Genomic DNA, 21,015 nt, shown 5'->3' with positions numbered 1-21,015 from the left:
AAAGTTAGTCAGTCATGTTTTTCAACTTAGGAAAACAAGTACATAAGCAGTTGACTGAATGTAACGAATTTATTTCAAGTTCTCAATCCATTTGCTTGGGGCGGGGGGTGTGTTTCTGTCAAAGCCAACAGATTGTCGTGATTAAGGGTTCAGCTTCCAAGTTGGAGAACCTTGTAATCAACTTGCGGCTAACTCCCAAAGGGAGGAGAAAGATGGCCCATTCAGAGGAGTCTCCGTGAAGAGCAATGAAAGTAAAGCACACCGAGTGAAGGGGTTACTTGCAGCGTTAGAAGAGTCGAAAGGAACAACAGGGGCGGTGGAGAACCCCGGGACTGCGAGCACGGGGAACCGGCACTGCCGCGAGACCTCGGTGCTCCGGAGAGCCCCTGCGGGGAAGAGAGGGCGCAGCTGGAGAGGGCCGCGGACCGCCCCCGGGCAGCGTGGCAGGGAGGGACAGCGAGGGACGGGAAGGTGGGAGAAGAACACGACGTCTCTCTTCTTGTACCCTGGAAACTCCTGCTATGCTTTCTTCAGCGGGAGCCAAGCAGGGGCCGGGGGAAGGGAGCCCCATGAAGCAGTTTACCACGTCCTTGGGCCCCCCGACAGCGGGGCGGAGTTGACCACTGACCTAGGGAGGCAAAGGGGAAATGATACCCATCGCGTCCATTTATTAGTGAGCTTCTCGGTGACGGGTTACTCAACCTGCCCCTGCCTCCTCATCTCTAAAATGCTGTCAATAATCACATCTTCCTCACAGGGGCAGTGTGGAAATCATGGTTGAAAAGGGCGAGAACATCATTAACAACTCAATACACCCTACCGACTATGATTTTTCCAAGTTGGTATTCTTATAAACACTGTCGGAGTAGCCACCGTGCAAAGGGCAACTTGAGAAGGTGACAATGGAGCAGCGACTTGGAACATGTAGGCCTAACCATATACGACAAGAATGAGTATTAACTAGAACATTAGCTTGATACTTTTGCATTCTTCAAAAGAGAAAATACTTTTTCACATTGCAAACAGGAATCCGTTCTTAGTTGTGCGGTGAGCCATCAGTCTCGAGGGTAGCCCGCCGGCGGCGGGGACGCCCACGCCCTTCCCGTTCACAGCTAGCTAGCGAGGGTCTGCCAGTCTGCAGCCCCGCAAATGACTGCCCCAGCATCCACATCCTGACCTCAGAGCCCGTGACTCTCTTACCTTACACTGCAGAAGACACTTCGCTGGTGGGCTTCAGGACTTTGAAATAAAGGCAGCACCCTGGATGCTCGAGGTGGGCCCACCGTCCCCACCAGACTCCTCCGGAGAAGGCCGGGGCAGAGAAGATGCCACTGCTGCCGCAGTGATTACAGGGAGGGGTGGTGAGTCGGAGGATGCCCGCCGCCCCCAGCAGCTGGAAAGGGCCAAGACAGGGACTCGCCCACAGCCTCCAGAAGGGACGCAGCCCTCCCTGCAGACACCTGAATTGAGAGCTTTGGACCTTCCGAGCTGTAGGGTGATAAGTCTGTGTTACTTTAGCTGCTAAATCCGGGGAATTTGCTAGATCAGCAATAAGAAACTATAGCGTCTGCGTTCATGTTTCTGAGTCTCCAGATGCATTCATTTCCCACCCTGAGGCCGGGTCTATGCCCCGGGAGGCAATGAGGGGGCTGGGAGGGGGCTAGAGTATCTACCCCTGCACTCCCACAGCTCTGACTGCCGGCGTTTTCCTGGAGTTTCCACTCCAAACAGGCTCCTCCCTCCCCCAGCTCCCAGGCTCCCAGGCTCAGCGGCTGGACTTCTGCACCGGCCCTGTGGGCTCCATTGGCCCTGCCCACACCTCCCTGCACTGTTCCTGCTCTCAGGCACCGTCCGGGTAAGCCCGTTGAGTTCGCCCCCTCTTCGCTGCCAGTGAACTGACTGGTTCGACACTGAGTATCTCTATTGTGACTGTGACCGCGCTGCCCTTTGGGTGCTCTCGGGGCGCCCCAAGCATCGGGTGGGTTGACGCAGCACAGCAGTCTGCCAAAACACTCCCGGTTTCCTCCGTCAGCTTGAGTTCCAACAGCTGCCCCTGCAACCCCGCCCCCCCAGAAAGAAACGCAACGGAACCTTCCCCGACGCGAACAAACCATGAAAGAAAAAAAAGCACCTGGGTGGTAGTTATTCAGACTTACATGCAAAATAATATTCATAAAAAAATTCATTCAGCCCTGGCTGCTGTGGCTCAGTGGAGCCACTGGCCTGCAAACCAAAGGGTCACCAGTTCGGTTCCCAGGCAGGGCATATGCTTGGCTTGCAAGCCAAGGTGTGCTCCCAGTAGGGGTGCATGGGAGGCAACCACTCATCGATGTTTCTCTCCCTCTCTTTCTCCTTCCCTTCCCCTCTATCCAAAAATAAATAAATAAAATATTTTTTTAAAAATCCATTCAAAGAGCAAACGTGTGTGTCGGGCTCTTTTTGAACGAAGCAGCAAAGGCAGAAAGAAGCGCAGTGATGGGCGCTCTTCGTGAAGGCACAGAATTCACTGCCCCACTGATGACCAGGGAGCTGTAACAGACCGTCGGGAGAATGAGTGCATGGTAGACAGCATTTAGTTTTAAGAACGCACGTGCCCATCAGAAGCACAACTATTTCGTTTGTAGTCTGTCGACACAACAGCCACAGCTGCCCCCAGGAACTGTGTCCAGGCAGTGCCCATACCTGGACGGGTCAAAACTATGGGCTCGGTCTCCTGCAGATGTGCTATCCTGCAGAAAATAAATACGCAAAATGGTCCCCAAAACGCATGTCACTTAACAACTTGTTCTTTCATGCTGTGTGCATAGATGCCCCTGTCAGAGTGGCATCAAAGTTGCCAGTACAAGAATGGTCCTCTGCCTGGCTGGCATAGCTCAGTGCATTGAGCGTGGGCTGCGAACCAAAGTGTCGCAGGTTTGATTCCCAGTCAGGGTACATGCCTGAGTTGCAGGCCATGGCCAACCACACATTGATGTTTCTCTCTCTCTCTTTCTCCCTCCCTTCCCTCTTCCTCCCTCCCTTCCCTCTCTAAAGATAAATAAAATCTTAAAAAAAGTTCTTTAAAAAAAAGAATGTTCCTCTGTATGTGCTTAAGTCAGAAACATCCACACTTCACAGAATTAGATCAAATGAGGTAAAGCAATAACATAGACAATATAAAAAAACCTCCTCCCGTCCCCTCCAATGGGTTAAGTAACTGTATTTCATGCAAACCATGAAATTCTCTCTCCATCTCACCAACATCAGACTCTGCCCATTACTTGACGCTATGCAGGCGGAAGATGAAAGACTCTGAGAAGTGAAGTCCGAGGCCCACACCCAGTGGGTTGAGGTTTCTGACACTAATTAGAACTGGTTTGGGTTGTTATTTTGCTTCCGATTCTTACCTCAACTCTTAAGATTTTATTTATTTATTTCTAGAGAGGGAAGGGAGAGAGAGAGAAACATCAATGTGCGGTTGCTGGGGGTCATGGCCTGCAACCCAGGCATGTACCCTGGCTGGGAATTGAACCTGTGATGCTTTGGTTTGCAGCCTGTGCTCAATCCACTGAGCTACGCCAGCCAGGGCTTCTTACCTCAACTCTTAATGACGTCCTCATCCAGGGAAGCAGGTCGGGGGGGAGCGCAGGGGGCTGTGGACGGCCCAACTCAGTGAGTACTGCCCCTGGAAATACCACGGAGAGCCCCACGCACGGAGACGCCATGACGTCAGTCCTACTTTCTCATCAAAACAGACACGAGGGCAGGCTGCATTCTCAAAACAGTGCATGCCTTCAAAAAAGCCTCAGATCAAAAGAGGGTCACAATATAAAACTCATTAAATACGCATATTAAGATTGCGATTCTAGCACTTGGCATTCAGCTACAAAACAGGCTCCTCTCTCCACGGGCTCACTAAGAGCAGAAAACATTTACGCGTGTGGAGTCCGCACTCATCGCTGTTTGAACTACCCAGCGCTGCCTGCTGCCTCGTAATGCCGGTGCTTGTCAGTGAGAAATGATGTGCTTGCAGTCCCAAGTATGTGTGAGTACTTGCATTTCCAAGGCCAATTTAACATTTTATTACCAATATCGTAATAAATCATTGACACTTTACAAGAGAACTAGAGATGGGACTCTTAACTAATACACAGGATAATTTGTCTGTCTTTGGGATAAGATCTTAGCCCCTCTTCACCCTGATGGGTACTATATTAGTACATGCATGCAGTCAAAATTATAAAGCTATATACGAGAGGTGACCCCACAACCCAGCATTTATTTATAAAGATATTGGGTTTTTATTCTTACATGTTTCAGCTTCAGTCCCCTTCAAAGGACTCTTCATCTGCTGCAATACGCCCATCGAGACTTTTTTCCCTGTTGCTCAAAACAGTTTTTGAACTAGTCCATTTGGATGCCTTTTAGTGCTTCTGCAGTTTTTTGTCTCACCTGTTCCACGCTGGCAAAATGTTTCCTTTTGAAGACTTTTTTTCATCTGGGGAAACAAACAGAAAAGCAGTCACTCAGGGCAAGATCAGGTGAATAGGGAGGGAGGGACATGGGGGTCATGCTGGTTTGGGTCAAAAACTGCTGAACACTCAGTGGAGTGTGGGCAGGTGTGCTCCCAAATCACGCAGCATGAAATGGGCAAGCACGTTGAAAGAATCTTCAAAAAAAAATTCACTGGAACTGAACACAGCCTCTCACAACACCACCAGCTGGTGCACTGATACAGATGGGTTCCAGGAACACTCACCTAGCAGGGGAAGCCTGTACCACAAGGGGCCACCCTCCAGAAGAGGATAATGTCAGGTTTTGGGGGTTCCACCCTTGTAAAACATTGTATCATGGATAGTAATTATAAAATCTACGTACAATATTAATGAATATGTTAGTATTTATTTTCATGGCATGTGCATATGTGTATATAAGTTATACATGTGTGTATATAAGTGTGTCTATGTATAAAAACCATTTCACTGGCATCTCTAATAATAATGTAGCTATGTACTTCTACACAGCTAGAAAAAATATAATCCTCAGCAAATTAACTAGAAAATAAATCCTCGGTGTATCTCCTATTCTCGAGTCTTTTCCCACCTGAACAAGAGCATGTCCTCTGAATCCTTCCTGATGCTACTATTGTCATTGCCACCAATGATCACTAGAGCGATAATGACAATAATCAGTTATACTGCTGTAACTCCAATGCCTATAGAACCAATCTGTTTTGTATTGACACATCAGTTTCACACCAGTTATTTTATAGTTTGACATCAAACTTTAATATGACAATATTATCTTTCATAGTAGAGGTATGCACTGCAGGTAATAGGAAAGGAAAATTCATTTTGATTTCATCTCATGTATCTCTCATAACTAAGACTCAGACTTCACCTTCTCTATGAGCAGGTGTGCGGGTCGTGCCTGTATGCAAGGTGAGGCGGGCCCCGTGAAAATGCTTTTTCTAGCTTGGTCCCAGAAAACCAACCAACCAACGTTCCCAAGCTCAGCAGATTCGGGGCTGACGCAGCCCTCCAGCGGCACCAGCTGAGAGCAATGAGGGGACCCCAGCGGTCACGGGGGCGTGGGGAGCAACCCTGGAGTGCACGAGCCAGGCTGGGAGACCCCCCCCCCAAGGTGAGGGTTTGACGGGATGCCTCAGCAGCACCCCCGCCAGCATGCCCCGCACCAGTACCATAGGAAGTGGGAGGTGCCAGAAAACAGCCTGCTTCGTCATGTTATTCTGCCTCCTCCTTGGACTCATCAGGTATCCCTGGATACAAAGCAGCATTCTGGGCTTACAGGCTGTGGGAGGCAAGTGGGTGGGATACCCGGCAGGGCCAGGGACCCGGAGACTCAAGAGCGAACCCGGTCCCCTTGTGGCTGCTGAGCTGATCCATGACGGCTGCTCGCTCATCTCCAGCACGGAGGTGCGGTGATTTGACTACACCCTTCTCACCAACACGGAATGCAAAGACTTGGGGAAGATGTGGTCCTTTGATTCGTGAAATTTAATCCAAACACCCAGAGATGACCTTCCATTCCTGACTCCCCCTCCCCCGCAAGAAAGCACAAGCCACCCTCACTGACTGGGACAAGCGACCGACATCCCCTTCCAGATCACTCTGTAAGTGCTGCACGGGCAAGGCTGGGAACGCCTACTTCCAAGACTGGAGCTGTGAGGCCTGTACACTGCTCCAGCTGGAGCTTCGGGAGGAATCTGAAAGGGCCTCCTTCTCTGGTAGAAAGGAGGGAACACGGGCTGGTTGCTCGAAGAATCTCACTTCCTCCAGCTTCAGAGAGAAAGTCCTTGCACACAGAACCTGTGCTGCGCCGCGCCGAGGACACCTCGGTAACCAGGTCAGGAGGGGGGCTCTGCAGAGGCTGGAGGGGGTGCAGTCTGGCTTGGCTGGAAGCGTTTATTTGCCCGCCCAAAAAGTTTCCCGAAATATAGCTTTTTGAGATTATTGTAAAAAGATAAATATTTAGAAGGATGCAACATACTCAACATATTTTTTAGAAAATGTTGATATTAGCAGCAGCAGCTAGTTGCTTATTTTATACAATTTTGAAACAAAGGCCAATCAAGATAAATCCTGAGCTGTAACTATTATACTGATTCAGGACATGGTAGTTAATAATGCTTTCTCTTTAAAAAGTATCTGCATTGCAAACTTGTTTATATGCCTCTTTAGAGTGATCCTTTCTCTAGAAAAGCATATATACATATATGTACATATATATACACAACTTATTTTGTGTACATATATGTGTGTGTAGCCCACCAAGGTAAGGCCTTTTCAGTAACAGGGAACTGTGTCTAACAAACTCTGGAATTGCCGGCCACGCTCTGTCCCTACACAGGTAGTGACATCTGCGATGGGCACTGTGTGGGCGGTCTCTGCCCAGCTCAGCGCAGTGGGGCACCCCCGCTGTGTCTCTCTCTGGCTCCCAGCGGGGCGGTTCCTGGGGAGGAGCCGCGGCCCTGGTGGCAGGAACTGCTCTCACACCCACAGCCGGGCCCCAGCGCTGCAGGTCGGGAGTCGGCCTGGCCCCTCCGCTGGGGCCTGTGGTTCTCCTGTCGGGCTCACGCAAACCACCTCACGAAACCTCCACAAGGCGAGGTTTCTCCGTGATAGCAGAGAACACCGCCGCTTCTGAGCACAGGACAGAAGGCTGGTCACTGTGCAAACCCCAGAAATGCCCCACGCCTATCTCCTGGCCACTTTAAGTCACTGCTGCTTCTTTGCCAACGATAGCTTTGTTTTCCTCCCAGTCTTCCCTTCTCCTGGAGAAGATTAGGTCACCCAGTCATAGAATATCCCCCCTATCCTGATAGCTTCCAATCCAGAGTGAGCAAATGCCCCAGTTCTTTCAACCTGCCCCCAAATACCCCAGCCAGAGCACCAATCCTCTAAATCCTGTCCGACCGCACTTGACTAAGGCCCCTCCCCAGGTCCCCAGGGCGCAGAGGCCACCAACGGTGTTCACGGGGTTCAGGCGGCCACAGGTGTCCTTGGCGCAGACCTCCAAGCTGTGGGGATGCCACGGGTCCACCTGCAGCCAGGGACAATCAGCCCGCCTGGCTCAGCTGTCGGTCTCTGCGTGGGGGGCGTGAGCCTCTGTGAGACGTTTACACTAATATTATGTATGGCATGATGCAACTTCAATATAGATGTGTATATGCATGTCAGTATGTAATCACATGTGTTATCATATAACATATGTGCATGTGGGTGTGTGTGTGCAGATGCACAGAAATAGGACTAGGGCCATGAGCGTTTACCCTCAGGGAGAGAAGAGAGATGTTGGGGTATTCGAAGGAGGACTTTCTCTTCTGATGATGCTTTTTAAAAAATGTTACAACCACATGTTTTTGCATTATTTTCGAAGTTATTTTATTTACTTACTCGTTTATTCCTTTACACGTTCTCCCTTACCTTTCCAGAGACTGTAACAGTGAGAAATTGTGTCTGGTTGCAAGTACGAGAGGCACGCCTGTCTATTTGGTTTGGAGAAAGAAGGGGTTTATCCTCTAAAGGTACGGGCAGCCCACGGGTAGAGAGGGTGGCCAACAGAGTTCTGGGACGGCCTCCAAGACTCTCGTCCCCGGCTACCGGCGCCTTCTGCATGGGGGCAGGACCTCTGACTACTGTGGGCTCCCAGTCGCTCCTGCGACTGGATTATCATGCGTGGTAGAAAAGGAAGGACTCTGCAGCCTGAGGAAGGCCCCAAGTTAGCAGCCACGAGACGGAGACCTGAAACAGACGCTGAGAATGGTCCCTGGCCAACAGCCAGCATAAAAGTAGGACCTCAGGCCGACAGCGGCGAGGAAATGAATTCTGCCGACGACCTCCGTGAGCGTGGGAGCAGACTCCCCCCGCCGAGGTTCCTGATGAGGATGCGGCCTGGCTGCCGCCTTGCCTGCACCCTCGTACGTCCTGCACCGAGGACCCAGAGGAGCCCAGACACAAGACCCAAGGGAATCACGGGACAATAAGTGGGTGTTGGGGTAAGATGATAAATTTGTGACAATTTGTTACACGGCAACAGAGAGCTGATACAACAGTTCAAAGATGATACGATGGCTCTGGGAGACCATCAGGGATCCAGGCAAACCTTCCATGTGCTAGCTGTAGCTAACTGCCAACCTGAAGGTCATTCCACAGACACAACATGGCTGCTGGAGCTCCAGCCACAATGCCCACGTTCCTATCAAGAAGCAGAAGGAAAACAAGGACAAGAGAGGTATGTGCTTGCTGTCTGCTCGCCTTTTCAGTAGTGTTTTCAAAAGACCTACATAGTAACCTCTACCTATATCTTACTGGCCACTCTATGTACAAAAGCAACTAGGAAAATCAAGCATTTTACCTGAGAAAATACCCGATCGGCAAACCAAGAGAAAACAGGATTCTGCTGGCAAGAACAGAGAGGGGTGTGAGGGCATGGCATTGGCTGAGCAAATATGGGTGGTAGTCTCTTCCACCAAGAGAATAAAAAGATGTCCTGACCTCATTCTTCCAATGTCCCTTTTTTTTTACTGCTTTAAACATTTTGTGGTAGAAGGCAATTTTCAAAGCAGAATACGGACAGAAACACAGAAGCATATTACAAGATAAGCTTCTGACCAGAATAGAAGAAAAGCTTCCAGGCCACACTAATGCTCTGAATCGTGTTCCATCTGTTCTGCCCCCAAATGCCACACGCCCTGCCCCATCTTTCAGGGTTCCGTGTGTTCATGGGGGGCGGGAGGGCAGGGGGCGTGTCCTGCCCACAGAAAGGCACACAGATGGGAGCCACAGGAAGAGCATCCTGACCCTTCCCTCGGACAGCCGTGTTAAACCCCAAATCCAAAACCCGAAGAGAAACAAATCTTACATTCACGCACCATCATGTTGAAATAATGTCTCTTCCCCCCCTTGCTCTGCCTCACAGACTATTAAGGGTAGAACAACGAAGGCCACTGGAAAATCGGATATGGAGGTTTCCCAGAAAGAGTGGGCTGGGGACATGCCGGAGACCCACCTGTAGGAGACAGAAAGAGGGAGGCGGTCTACCTGCGTGGAAAGCCCCGGGCTGTGGCATGTGTTGGGGCAGTGCCCAAGGACGCGAAGACCTCAGACATGAATGAGGCTGACCCCTAGACCCATGGTGAAGGAACGCGGTGCCCAGGAAGGGGGGTGTCTGTTCTGCTCGACTGGCCGTGGACGCCTGAGGAAGGTCAGCCAAGGCAGCAGGACCCAGCAACCCGGCCCGGGGACCATTGAGAGAGCCGAGAGTTTACGACGATGGATAAGGTGTGGACTCTCTCCTTCAAACAATGTAAGAGCTCTAAAGACACCGAAAAGGCCTATTCCTATACAACGTGAGACCAATTTAGAATGACCCACTAAGCACTAGAGATCATAGAATTAGTCTGACTTTGGGGAAAGGAGGAAGTCTGAGATGCCTTCTTGGGCGTGTACCTTGCGGTCCCTGATGGCAACCCCGCAAGAGGAAGGAAAAGTGCCTACAATGAAAGGATTACGCGACAGAAAACTCAGACTGGAGTCCATGGGCAACGACCGCCACACGCCCGTCGGGCCCAGGGATGGCGGAAGGCCCTTCTCTGCCTTCGAGCTCCCCTTCTGCCCCAGGCGATGCTCTACACCGGCCACTTCCCCAGCTCCCCGCGGCGCCAAGTGTGCGGTGCCAATGATAACGACAACAATAACAATAAAGAGTAGGGCCAGCAAGTAGCAGCTTCTTTCTCGAGGTCTGTTTGCAATAGCTTTCCGGAAGTGTAATGGACATGCAGTAAACCGCACGCATGTGAAGCATATGATTTGGTGGGATTTGCCCTGTGTCTACACCCATGACACCAGCGTTACCAGGGAGCGATGAACTTCCCAATAACGGATTACCGCTGGGAGTCTACTGACGCCCCGGGCAAGCCCTCCCTGCTGCCGCTCCCTGTCACCCCGCACCCCCGAACCCCAGTTGTCTTACCTCTGCCGCCACACATTAGTTTGCACTGCCCGACCTGGGAGCCCGCCGTGTGTTCATCTGCTGGTCTTCCTTCCGCTGAGTGTGTTTATTTTGAGCTCCATCCACATTACCTCGTGTACGTGCCAACAGTGTATTCCTTTCCACTGTTGCCTGGTATTCATTGCCTATCATTTCCTTTTAGGCCTGTCGTCTTTGTTTTCTTCTTTGACTTCCTTTCTCCCTTTTTCCTTTTTTTCTTCCTGTCGACATGCTTATTCTAGAAATTCCCATAACAGCACAGATAGGTTAAAAAAAGAACAAAGAACAGCAAAAAAAAAAAAAAATCACCTACAGAAAGTTTTGGTGTTTGAATTAAAAACCAAACGACAACACCGAACAAAAATCTCTGAAGACTAAAGGGCCTGGAGAGTGGAAGAAGTTCCCCTTTGCTGGAGTCCCGTGGTGTCTCCTGATAAGATGATGATGTGTGTGTGGGGGGGGCGGATTGCAGGCCCAGTGGCCTCCCCCCCCCCCCCCGCCAGCCCTCCCCGCTGCACCAGCGGGGAGCTCAAGTCAATGCTCCGAAGGCTGTGAGGTGGCAGCTGTTGCCTGCACAGAGGGCGTCTCAGTGAGAGGACAGTACAAAATAAGGCCAGAAACTGAATCTAGAAACACAAGGGGCGTACATTAAAAAGTCCCGGAGAGCCACCAGCCACCAGCAACCGCTAACCTCTAGGAGTCAGAACTGCCCCAAAAGGAAGGGAAGGCGCAGTGAGAGAAAATGGAATTTCGATGACCATGCGTCATCAGGAGTCTTTCTGCCTTTGAACCATGAATAATTTCCTCTTTATTTTTTTTGGTGGTTGTTTTTATGTTAAAAATCCTTAGGTGTCTCCAGTTGGCCATGGGATACACTTGGCAGCTGCTTCTGTTAGCCCAGCAGAGATCAACCTGACCTTGGCCCATCGGCTTGTACTTTGAAGAGTGCACTTTGTGAAACATGTGAGCAGAGACCTATTCGTGCTTGGCAGAATGCGCTGTCTTCTCCGCTCGGCATTTCCCCGTGATTAATCCCCATCCATCTCCCTGCACGGCCGCCGCAGCTCCTCCAATGCTGTCAGTCTCGTATTTCTCCCCTGCAGCAGACGCCTTTCCGACGTGGCTGCGTTCTGGCTGGGCGTGACCTTTTATGGGGCGCTGCTGCCTCCTCTCAGGCTTTTATGGGCCTGGTGGCCTGCGCACACGTGCAGACATTCCGACCCCGTGACTTCCAGAAAAGACTGCATGCGAACAACTGTCCCTGACCTCGCCAACATTCTGGGCACCCACACTCTTCCCGGGCGTCCGGGTGCGAAGAACGGTCCCCTGTGGGTTCGGCTTACGGTCTTCTCACATCGGGAGAACTAGGCTGGGGGACGTGTGCAGCCAGGTCAGCAGTGCTGACAGACACGTCAGCAGGGTGGCTGGTGGCCCATCGGGTTGCCCGGCGTGAATTTGAGCAGCGGGCCGTGTCTTCACATCTGTTTTCGCTGTGGTTCAAGGGAGCCGTCCCGAGTGCGTGACTTACGCTTTCTGGCGTGCTCCCGTGTGGGGCGCGGGCTAACAGAAACTCTGGAAAGCTCTGCAGCCATTTCTTCAAAAGTCTCTTCTCAAGTCTAGACTTTTCTCCTGTTGGAGTGCTGAACCCCGCTGTTCAGGGCACCCCGTTACGTGAACACTGGTAGGAATCCACTTTATGGTATTGCTAGTACTTTTAGGCTGTGTTTGCCGTGCTCATGCAGTTCACCCATAGTGAGTTTGCTTTTGGTTAAGTATTTTAGTATAGTATGTTTAAAGATGTAATGCAACTTTTAAAAATAATTACCAAATAGTCTGCTCCTCTACGAAAAAAAAAAAAGAACCCTTAAATCAGTTTTTGCAATTTTAAATGTCCTATTAAAATAACTAATAATGTTTACTTTTCCCAGACTAATAGTAAAAACCTGGGTTTGACTGTTAAATGTATGGCCTATCAGGATGAACTGGGTCAGAAAGCCATTCCTTGCCATTGTGGCACAGTTTAATAATTTTTAAACTTTTGCAATGACAGTTTGCATTCAATATCATTTTGCATTAGGTTCAGGTGTACAGCCCAGCAGCTAGGCAGTCACATTCTTCACGAAGTGGGCCCCCCAACACCCCCAGCCCCCACCCAGCACCATGCAGTCACAACGACACTGGTGACTCTCTTCCCTGGGCAGCAAAGCGCAAGCAACCCCACGACTATTTTCTAACTACAGATCTGTCATCTTGGCATATGCTGCACTTTCTCTTTACAAAGTTGAATACTCTTCTCGTCTTAGTTTAATCCCTGCTTTCCCTCTCTCTTTTGAGGGCTGATGAAGTCATGGGTTGCAAATCCTCCTCCACCCCCATATCCCGAAGGGCGATTTCCCACCCACGTCCCTTTCGCTCCACGTTGAGAGCCGTGCTCACGTTTCTTTCTCACGGCTGGGAAAACTCACGCGGCGGGATTTGCCCTGGCACCGTATTTCCAAAGCCATGCCAGCAGACCCGCGATGGTTCGGGGATGGCATTACGCAGAGGAGCATCATGGGACGTTTGGGACAGCTAAATCAACATCTCCAGATTGGAAGGGACCCTCCATGAAGACCGAAAAGGTACGGTGGTTTCGATGTTTTTCATACACCGTATGGAAATCCGAAACCAGGGAAACTACATCCGGTGCCTCCCATCACAGTCAGCAGTGGTCTGAGCAGCTCCCGAAGAGGAGAGTGGGTAACAAATTCCGAAGCGCGGCCGAGCACGTGACCGGCACATTGCGCCGCACTCAGAAGGGAAACGTGATTTGGGTTCTGTTTCTCCGTGAAAGTCTGCAGGGTGCTAGTTCCGGAGAACAGTATGATTTCTGGTTTAGCATTCCAGCTCAAGATGCTGTCAGCTCTCCAGGCTGTTACATGTATCTTGGGAGTGGGGTGGGGGGACATATTCTTAAAATGAGGCCGAGTCTCAATTTAGCTACATTCAAGTGAGAGCACACATGGTGTGATGGTGCAGTGTGTTCGTAACTAGACTGAACGCCCCGAGGGCCGTGCAAAGCACCGTGTTTGCTGCGCCTGACTCACTGGTTCTTCTACGTGCAGCAACAGACCCGAGCTGGGCATTACAGTAAGCAAGTATTCGTCGTGCTTGCTCTTTCACTTGCCACTAGTTTTTTGTAGATTATGAAATGGCGATATCTAGTCTTGTTAATTTTAATGTACTAAATTTACATGTAAACAGAGAGAGGCACGTTGTCAAAGCACAAACGTTAATTAGTCATTTCTTAATCATTATGTAGAACTTTTTCAGACTTTCTTGCTCATAGGATGGGATTAGAGATTTCAGACTAATGATAAAATACACATTTTAAATGCACAACTGAAAATAAAATGAAATTGTGCAGACAGATGAGTATATTCCTGTAGTATTAACCTGTAGCCCCTAGTTAGGGACCATCGTGTTTGATGGGATTTTGGTTCATGAAGTTTCAGGGTTTTAATTTCTATAAAAGCACCTCTGAATACTATTTTTAAGCCTGCTAATTATTTTCTTGAAAGGAGAATGTTATGCATATTAGAAATAGCATTGCAAACTTTTCTTTATGGAATTACCTTGCAAAATTAAAGTGATGTCATCACTAGCATATAACATAAATGGTGTATAAAAATTAGGGTATATACTTGTAATGTCTTCACCTGTGTGTGAGGTATACATAACCCCAAACAGAGCCAGTTAAAGTAGAACTCTATTACCATGGCCTCTTTACACCTTAATCCTTTTATTTTTTTTCGTGTTTGGATGGAACTTTGTACAGTGGACATATTCTCGATACACGTCAACAATGGACAATAGAAAAAAGGCAACAAGGTCGTTGCTCCGCCCTGCCCCCCTGCCTTGTGAACTCTTAAAGCAACAAAGGCAGAGACTCTGGCTAATCTGCCCTGGTGGGTCCCACGGGAGAGCAGAGCAACAGAAGGCATCTGAGCTGCGGGGTTTCTCTCTTGTTTTCCGAGTCAAATGTCTCCAACACAAAGTGAATAAAAATAAATGCCAACTAGTACTTTGGGTTTTCTATATTTGGGGGTAAGAGTATCAATCAGATTGGCTCTCCAACGTTCTGCCCCAATAACTACGCTGTCCTTTCCCAGCGCTGCCACCGAGACAAATGCCGAGAGAATATTGTCTTTCCCATCGCTGGAACGCAGGCACTGGAGAAAGTTGAGCCCCTGGCAGAGATGGTTTAAAGAGGCGGTGTGACAGGGTTTGAAGAAGCCACTAAGCCGGTACCCCATTCTTTCTACAACTGCATTCATGAGGTGGGGGGGCCCAGAAGGAGTGGGGGCACGGCCAGAAAAGGGGGCGACCTCAGACGGGAAGCTGAACCTGCGGGAAGGGCCTGCGGCATCTCTGGGCCCCACGGCAGAGGTGCGCTTTCTTCTGCGCTCCTGGCGGCTGCGCGGCCTCCCACCGGGCGGGCCCCAGCCACGGGCGACAGGCGCGGGACCCAGACACAGGCAACAGGCGCGGGCCCTTGCTCCTTTCGGGACTGGCGGCGCCGCCAGGGATTCGCCTTTCGCATCTCCACCCGCCCCGCAGTTGCGCAAAGGAGGCACGGGGCTCCTGGTCCCAAACGTGGGTGGCAAGGAGACTCACACTAGGACCTGCGTGGCCCTCCCCCGCCCCCCGGGGCTGAGAGAGGTCCTCTGGGCGTTCATTTTCGCCCGAAGTCCAGCGGGGGCTGAGCGGCGTGGGAGGGTGAAGGGGTAGACCGTGTCAGATGGCTCCTCTCCCGCCAGTGAGGAGACGGAACAGGAGCTCGGCCTGGAGCGCAGAGCGCTGAGGGTCGTGGGTGGTCCGGCTGCCAAGTGGACAAGCTGGGAACCTGGGAGGGACGGAGGTGGGTGGGGTCTCTTCGTTTGGGGCTCCCCTTTTTCCCCCCGGACTCAGTGAGGCTACATTTTTAGAGACGTGATGTTTTGAACACGGGCGGTGGGGTTTCTTGTCAAGTCTGTTAACCCCAGGGGCTCTGGGCCCGAAAAGTACCCTAGGACCAGAGTGCCTGGGCCCCGGCCAGAGGCCACGTCGGGGCGAGAGGCAGCTGCGCGGGTGGGAAGGGAAGGCGATCTTGACCGCTCCTGGGAGCAACATTCACTGTGTCAAATGTTCAGAAGCGGTCCTCTCCTGGGCCCCTTTTCTCAGCTGGGGTTTAGCAGGCACAGGGGCAGGGCAAATTCTTTCCTTCACGCCAAGTTCCACAGAATTGATGAGTTTTCCCAACAGCGTGGGTCCAGAGGCAGAGGAGAAGGTCATTGTAAATGCACGCGGTCCGCCAGCCCCCTCCACGGGGGGTCACCGCAGACGGCTACCTGGGAAATCGGTCCTGAAGGTCCTACCTCCCCAACTGACTAGCCATTTACTGGGAGATTTTGCAGATTTTTCTCCAGCCCAGAAAGCAGCTTCTCCCCCACTCTCAGACTTTGCCTGTATTCCGCAGGGTAAAGCCAATGACTGCCCCTCCCCCTAAAAACAGCCCCTACCCACGCATCTCCGTGACGCTAAACGCCCCTCTGCGCTTTAGCCACCAGTTTAATTCACAGAATGTAGCTATAACTCTTGACATCACCTCCGCAGCCCACCGGAGCGCGCGCCAGCCCTGGACTCTATTATGAGGCTGTTTGTGGAGCGCTGAATTCGGAGACTTGGGAAAGGTTATTTGGGGCATCCTGGTAAATTTCCGGGCTTCCACGTACCTCCCCTGCTTGGCTGGAGATTTTCTGCTGCTGCTCCTCCTCCTCCTCCTCCGGACCTCCTTCCTCCGAGGTACCTCTGCCTCCCTTCCCCCACGCCGGCTCCCAGTCAACCTCCGCGGGGCTCTGGGAATGATTCCTTCGGTGCTGAAATGAGAGCCGCCCATTGGACTGGTTGCAGTGGGAGAAAGGGTGTCACTTATTTCAGGAAGAATGTCATTTGTTCAACGGCACTGAGTTAACGTGCTCTGGATTTGCCGAGAGCTCAGGTGGGCCCGGGGATGTTGGCTAGATCCTGTGCAGATGCCGTAGCGTTCAGCCCAATCGCCCAGGGCTGGGCCTGTAAAGTATTTTCACCTCCCCGGACTCCAACTGGCCCCAGGGGCATCGGCTACATTTAAGCGAGGCTTTGCCAGATGCAGGGTTCAGTGCGTCCTTGGGCCGGAACTCCTTAGTCAGCCACACTGCGCGCAGCAGCTCCTGCAGGGGCTGCAGGCACAAGCCCGGTCCAGTTAAAAATGTGCCGCTCCTAGTCACCTAGGGCTTCCAAAGGGAGGGAAAACAGGTTCCACCTGACACCGCCAGACAGCCGCTTTTGTGAAGTCACGGTAATTACTTCCAAAAGCACAGTTCTACCCCGGCAAGGAGCTGCCGAATCTCGCCTTCTCTCGCCTGCTCTGAGGTCTGCGGCTTTGCTGCTGCTGCCGCCGGGAGCCTGGAATTCTATCTCGGCTGAAAACGGAGCAGCAGACCGCACACTAACGCTGCCTCCCAGGAGAGAACACCAGGTAGGCTGGTGACAGGCCCCCGAACTCACAGACACTGCTGGAAAGCCCTGTGTGCGTAAGAAAAGTCTTGCTAATTCACCTAGATTGTTTTAACTGGTTAATAAAGCAATTGACACTCAACAAAACCACCATCGCAGCAGGAGTTCTGGCAATAAAATGAGAATTGCAACTACAGGTTTGTTGTCGTTGTTAACAACTGCCTTTATTATTACCATTACTTAGTATTCTTTTTTTTTAAAAAAAAGGTAACAGGAGAGAAAAAGAGATCATTTCATACCCAATGGTACATAAAGAAGATCCCTTTGCTTTTTTCCCCTGAAATTAGAGCGCTGATTTCCTTGATTCGTCCTCAATAAGCCACCAACAATAAGACTGGAAGAGACAAATTAGCTTTAAACACCCACAATTCCATTCTGGGTGGAGTATAAATGGTTAACCATGACTCCCTTTAAACACATATAATTTTATCTGACTCCCAGCCATGATTTAAGGTACTGATGCTTCATCTAGTCTTATTTTAGCTACATGACTGGATTACACAGAGAAGTAAAAGTAAGAAGGGGGAATGGGATATATTCTATATCTTCCCTGAGGTGAATGTTTCATTTTGACCCCCCTCTTCCCAAATTACGTGCTCTGGATATCAGAAAATGTAAATCCTTCAGTTACATTTTCGTCTGCACACCCCACGTATGGACGTTGGCATCCCCATTGTGATCCTGCTCTTTCAGACCGACTCCCATGTGGACTGCACAGAGCACCACATTCCTGGGACTCGCTTCCCAAACAAACCCGCAGCGCAGGGAAAGCTGACGGAAGCCCCCTTCCCTTCCCAGTTTTGGTTAGTTGGGGAGGGAAAAGCTTTCTCCCTTACTGTACATAATTTCCCAAAGAACCAACCTAAAATTCACTTACCTCTGCCAGAGGTTGTTTGGGGAATAAATAAATCGGAAATGTGGAATGCCACTTTTCAATTGCAATTAAAACCTCTTTGGATTTTTGGAAAAGCATCTTGAGACCATATTTGTTCAGGAACCTATAGCTGGCATTAGGTTTGATGTGGCATGTTTCCACTTTAATGAAAGCAGAGAGAAAGTAACAGCACATGCAAATACAGGCCTGCAAGCTCACCAGGAGTTGTAGGTGTAAGAGCTGCATTGTGGAAGGTGCATGTGGGCAGATGCCACAGACCCAAGAGGAACTTAATTAAATCCAAGCATCTCTTTTCTATTCAAAGACACCGTATAGTATATTTGAGTGGCCTGAGAGGAACGGGAACTATACTTAATAACTACTCACATACTTCTTTTTCTCTCGGCAGAAGAGCTCACGCCAGGGGATTCACACCACTGCTGTTCTGAAGGATAGATTTTTGAACTGGCAGACTATTCAAAGGTCAAAATGAGTCCACTTTTGACAAGAGAGGGTCTAATCCCCCCTCTGAACACAAGAGGTCGCTCCTATGACCAAGTACCGGGGGGAAATATTGCTGATCAGGATTTGATATATTCTATAAAAACATTACAAAAATCTTTCACAGATATATTTACTGCATTAAGTGCACGTCTCAACAATGGAAACCGGAATAATCTGTGATCATATTTGAACTTCAAGGTTAAGTGAAACGATAATGCCTGCTACCCAAACTTTGATTTTAATACAAAATGTATCAGCAACAGACACAATTCCAGGGCACTCTCCATCACAAAACAATTACTAGGTACCCTCAGATTTCCCCCTCGGACAGGGGGTCTCGTCTGCTTGATCTTTGCAACCATTGGCCTAGGAACTTATTAAGGAAATACTTGTTTACAGTAACAGTGGGCTGAAGCAAGCAAAACACATGGTTCTGTTCACCATTCTGATGAAATTGCCCATCACTAACGGTTTCCCTCCAAGGTACATGCCAGCTTTTCTCTTTGGAATTGCTATCAACATCAGCCATAATTCTTTGGAATGGCTTATTAGTTGAGGGGATTCCCATGCCACACTGGCTGTGGGGCTGGTTTGAAGGAGGGTGCATGGTGAGGGTGCTTTGTGAATTTCAAATGTAAGTCATCGGGTTTCTGGCAGCTTCCGTTGTTTAATTCCATGTTACAAAGGTGGCATGATGGAATATGATTGGTTAAAATCCTTGATTTATTTCTGGCATTATAGTGGTCTCTTTTTTTTAAGTAGAGTTAACTTTGTTATCTACAAAGGAAATATGCCCGTATACTGACTGGCAAGACTTGCTTCGTGTTATGATTCTCAGCATCAGTTTTGCAAAAGCAGCTGATGAAAGGCTCCATGCATAAATACCAGAAACTAGAAATTATGACCAAAACCCCAAAATCTGGTAAATTTATCAATTTATGTGCATCCACTTTTCGATTTCACACACATACTGATGTAACTTATAATAAAAATAACAGGGATGAGATCTAGTTACAGATCTTCTTTGAGAGAAAACAAAACATAAAAAATTGCATGTTCTTGAAAAAACCTCAGCTAGATCGGGCGGCAACTCAGGCATTTTAGCTTCTCTCTGAGCAAACCAAGCCGCGGCGGCCAGCTGGGGGCTCCGGGCTCTTATCTGGGGAGATCTAGGAAAGATACAATGCAAGGAGTTCCCTAACACACCGGGTTTACTGGCAGCAACCAGACACCGAAATTACCCCTTCTACTGCTGCTTGCATTTGTGGGCCTTTTCAGATAAAACTGGCAGTCACGTTAGATAAGGAGAAGCTATTTAGAAGCTTTGAGAGAAGTGTGGGGGGTTCTTCGTGGCTTCGCTGGGACTTTGTTTTAGGGGGACTGAAAGATGACGGAACAAGTAAGAAATGGCTGAAAAGGGGTACCGGCGAGTTGCCGCCAACATCCTTCCTTCTCCAGGTTGTTTTCTGAGAGAAAATGATCAGATAAACACACCGGGCGAAGTGAAATAGGTATTTCACACTTCTTAGACCCCTCCCTTGCATGCCCTTAGACTAACGCATTTTTAAAAATCTCTATAGAGGCACACGGAGCCGGTCCTTACAATTACTCAAACGCCACCAGCTAATTGTACACGCTTGCTAACAACAAAGGGCAGGAGACCAGTAAGAGAGCAACTGGGCAGGACAACCTTTTTACAAACTCAAAACTAATGGAAGACCAGGTCTTTCTGGACTCGAATTAGCACGCTTCCTAATTCCAGAGTTAAATTGCAAAGCAGACACCGCGGGTCGAAAAGGGAAGAGAGGAGTCCGCGGAGCCAATTTAGTTTTACCTGCGCGCCTCCAACCTGATTTTCCGCTAAGGCCAGAAGGCCCCTTCCCTTCCGCCCAGCGTTTTTGGATCTCTGGGATCGGAGGGAATAGGGTCCCGGGGGAGCAGTAGCAAACAAGTCCTCTAGGTCCATTCGTCCTATTCCCGGTCCTTCTTCCCCCGAAGCTCCAAACACAGCCACTTCGGGAACTCACCCTCCGCGGCAGCCAAGCGCGGCCAGGCTGGGAGCTGTGCGCCCAAGTGCAAGACCAAATCGAGCCAGACTGACTGTCCCCAGTGACCCCTTTGCTAGAACCCGGGAGGGACTTCATCATCGGGAAGACCTACCCACCAGCCACCGGCCACCGGCGGCAGAAAAGTGAGCCCCGCGCACAACACCGCCAGCCGGACGGCGGCGACCCCAGGAGCGCAGGCCGGAGGAGCGGCGCGACGGGCGGCGGGGGCGCAGGCGGCGCGGCCGGGAAGGAGCGAGGGAGGGGGCGGGAGGAGGAGCGGCGGGAGAGCCGGGCCGAGAGCCGGGGCGGCCGGGCGGCGAGCGGGAACCGCGGGGGAGCGGCGGGCCGGAGCGAGGGGCCGGGGAGCCCCACGCCGCTCCCGCGGGCTGGCCGCGCGGCCAGTGGCGCACGGCGGCGGCGGCGGGGCTGAAATATGATAATCAGAACAGCTGCGCCGCGCGCCCGCAGCCAATGGGCGCGGCGCTCGCCTGACGTCTCCGCGCGCTGCGTCAGACCAATGGC

General features: G+C 50.6%; 1 long non-coding RNA gene across 3 annotated transcripts; it reads right to left on the bottom strand.

Moving 5' to 3' along the window:
- Window positions 1-394: 394 nt before the first annotated feature.
- Window positions 395-20,691, bottom strand: LOC123819536. 3 transcript variants are annotated; one of them, XR_006785822.1, is made up of 5 exons: window positions 20,606-20,691; window positions 4,291-4,477; window positions 3,576-3,771; window positions 1,201-1,488; window positions 395-628 (listed from the first exon to the last, which is right to left on the bottom strand). It is a non-coding gene; the product is annotated as an uncharacterized LOC123819536 (long non-coding RNA). The 3 variants fall into 3 exon arrangements; XR_006785821.1 differs by lacking the exon at window positions 20,606-20,691 and adding an exon at window positions 10,474-10,888 and having other exon boundaries at window positions 3,576-3,783; XR_006785820.1 differs by lacking the exon at window positions 20,606-20,691 and adding an exon at window positions 10,474-10,886.
- Between the last annotated feature and the right edge of the window lie 324 nt (window positions 20,692-21,015).

The sequence above is a fragment of the Phyllostomus hastatus genome, unplaced genomic scaffold, assembly GCF_019186645.2.
Source record: "Phyllostomus hastatus isolate PE091 unplaced genomic scaffold, TTU_PhHast_1.1 phas_contig_329, whole genome shotgun sequence".
Taxonomy (NCBI): Eukaryota; Metazoa; Chordata; class Mammalia; order Chiroptera; family Phyllostomidae; genus Phyllostomus; species Phyllostomus hastatus.
This window is presented reverse-complemented; position numbering and strand designations above follow the sequence as displayed.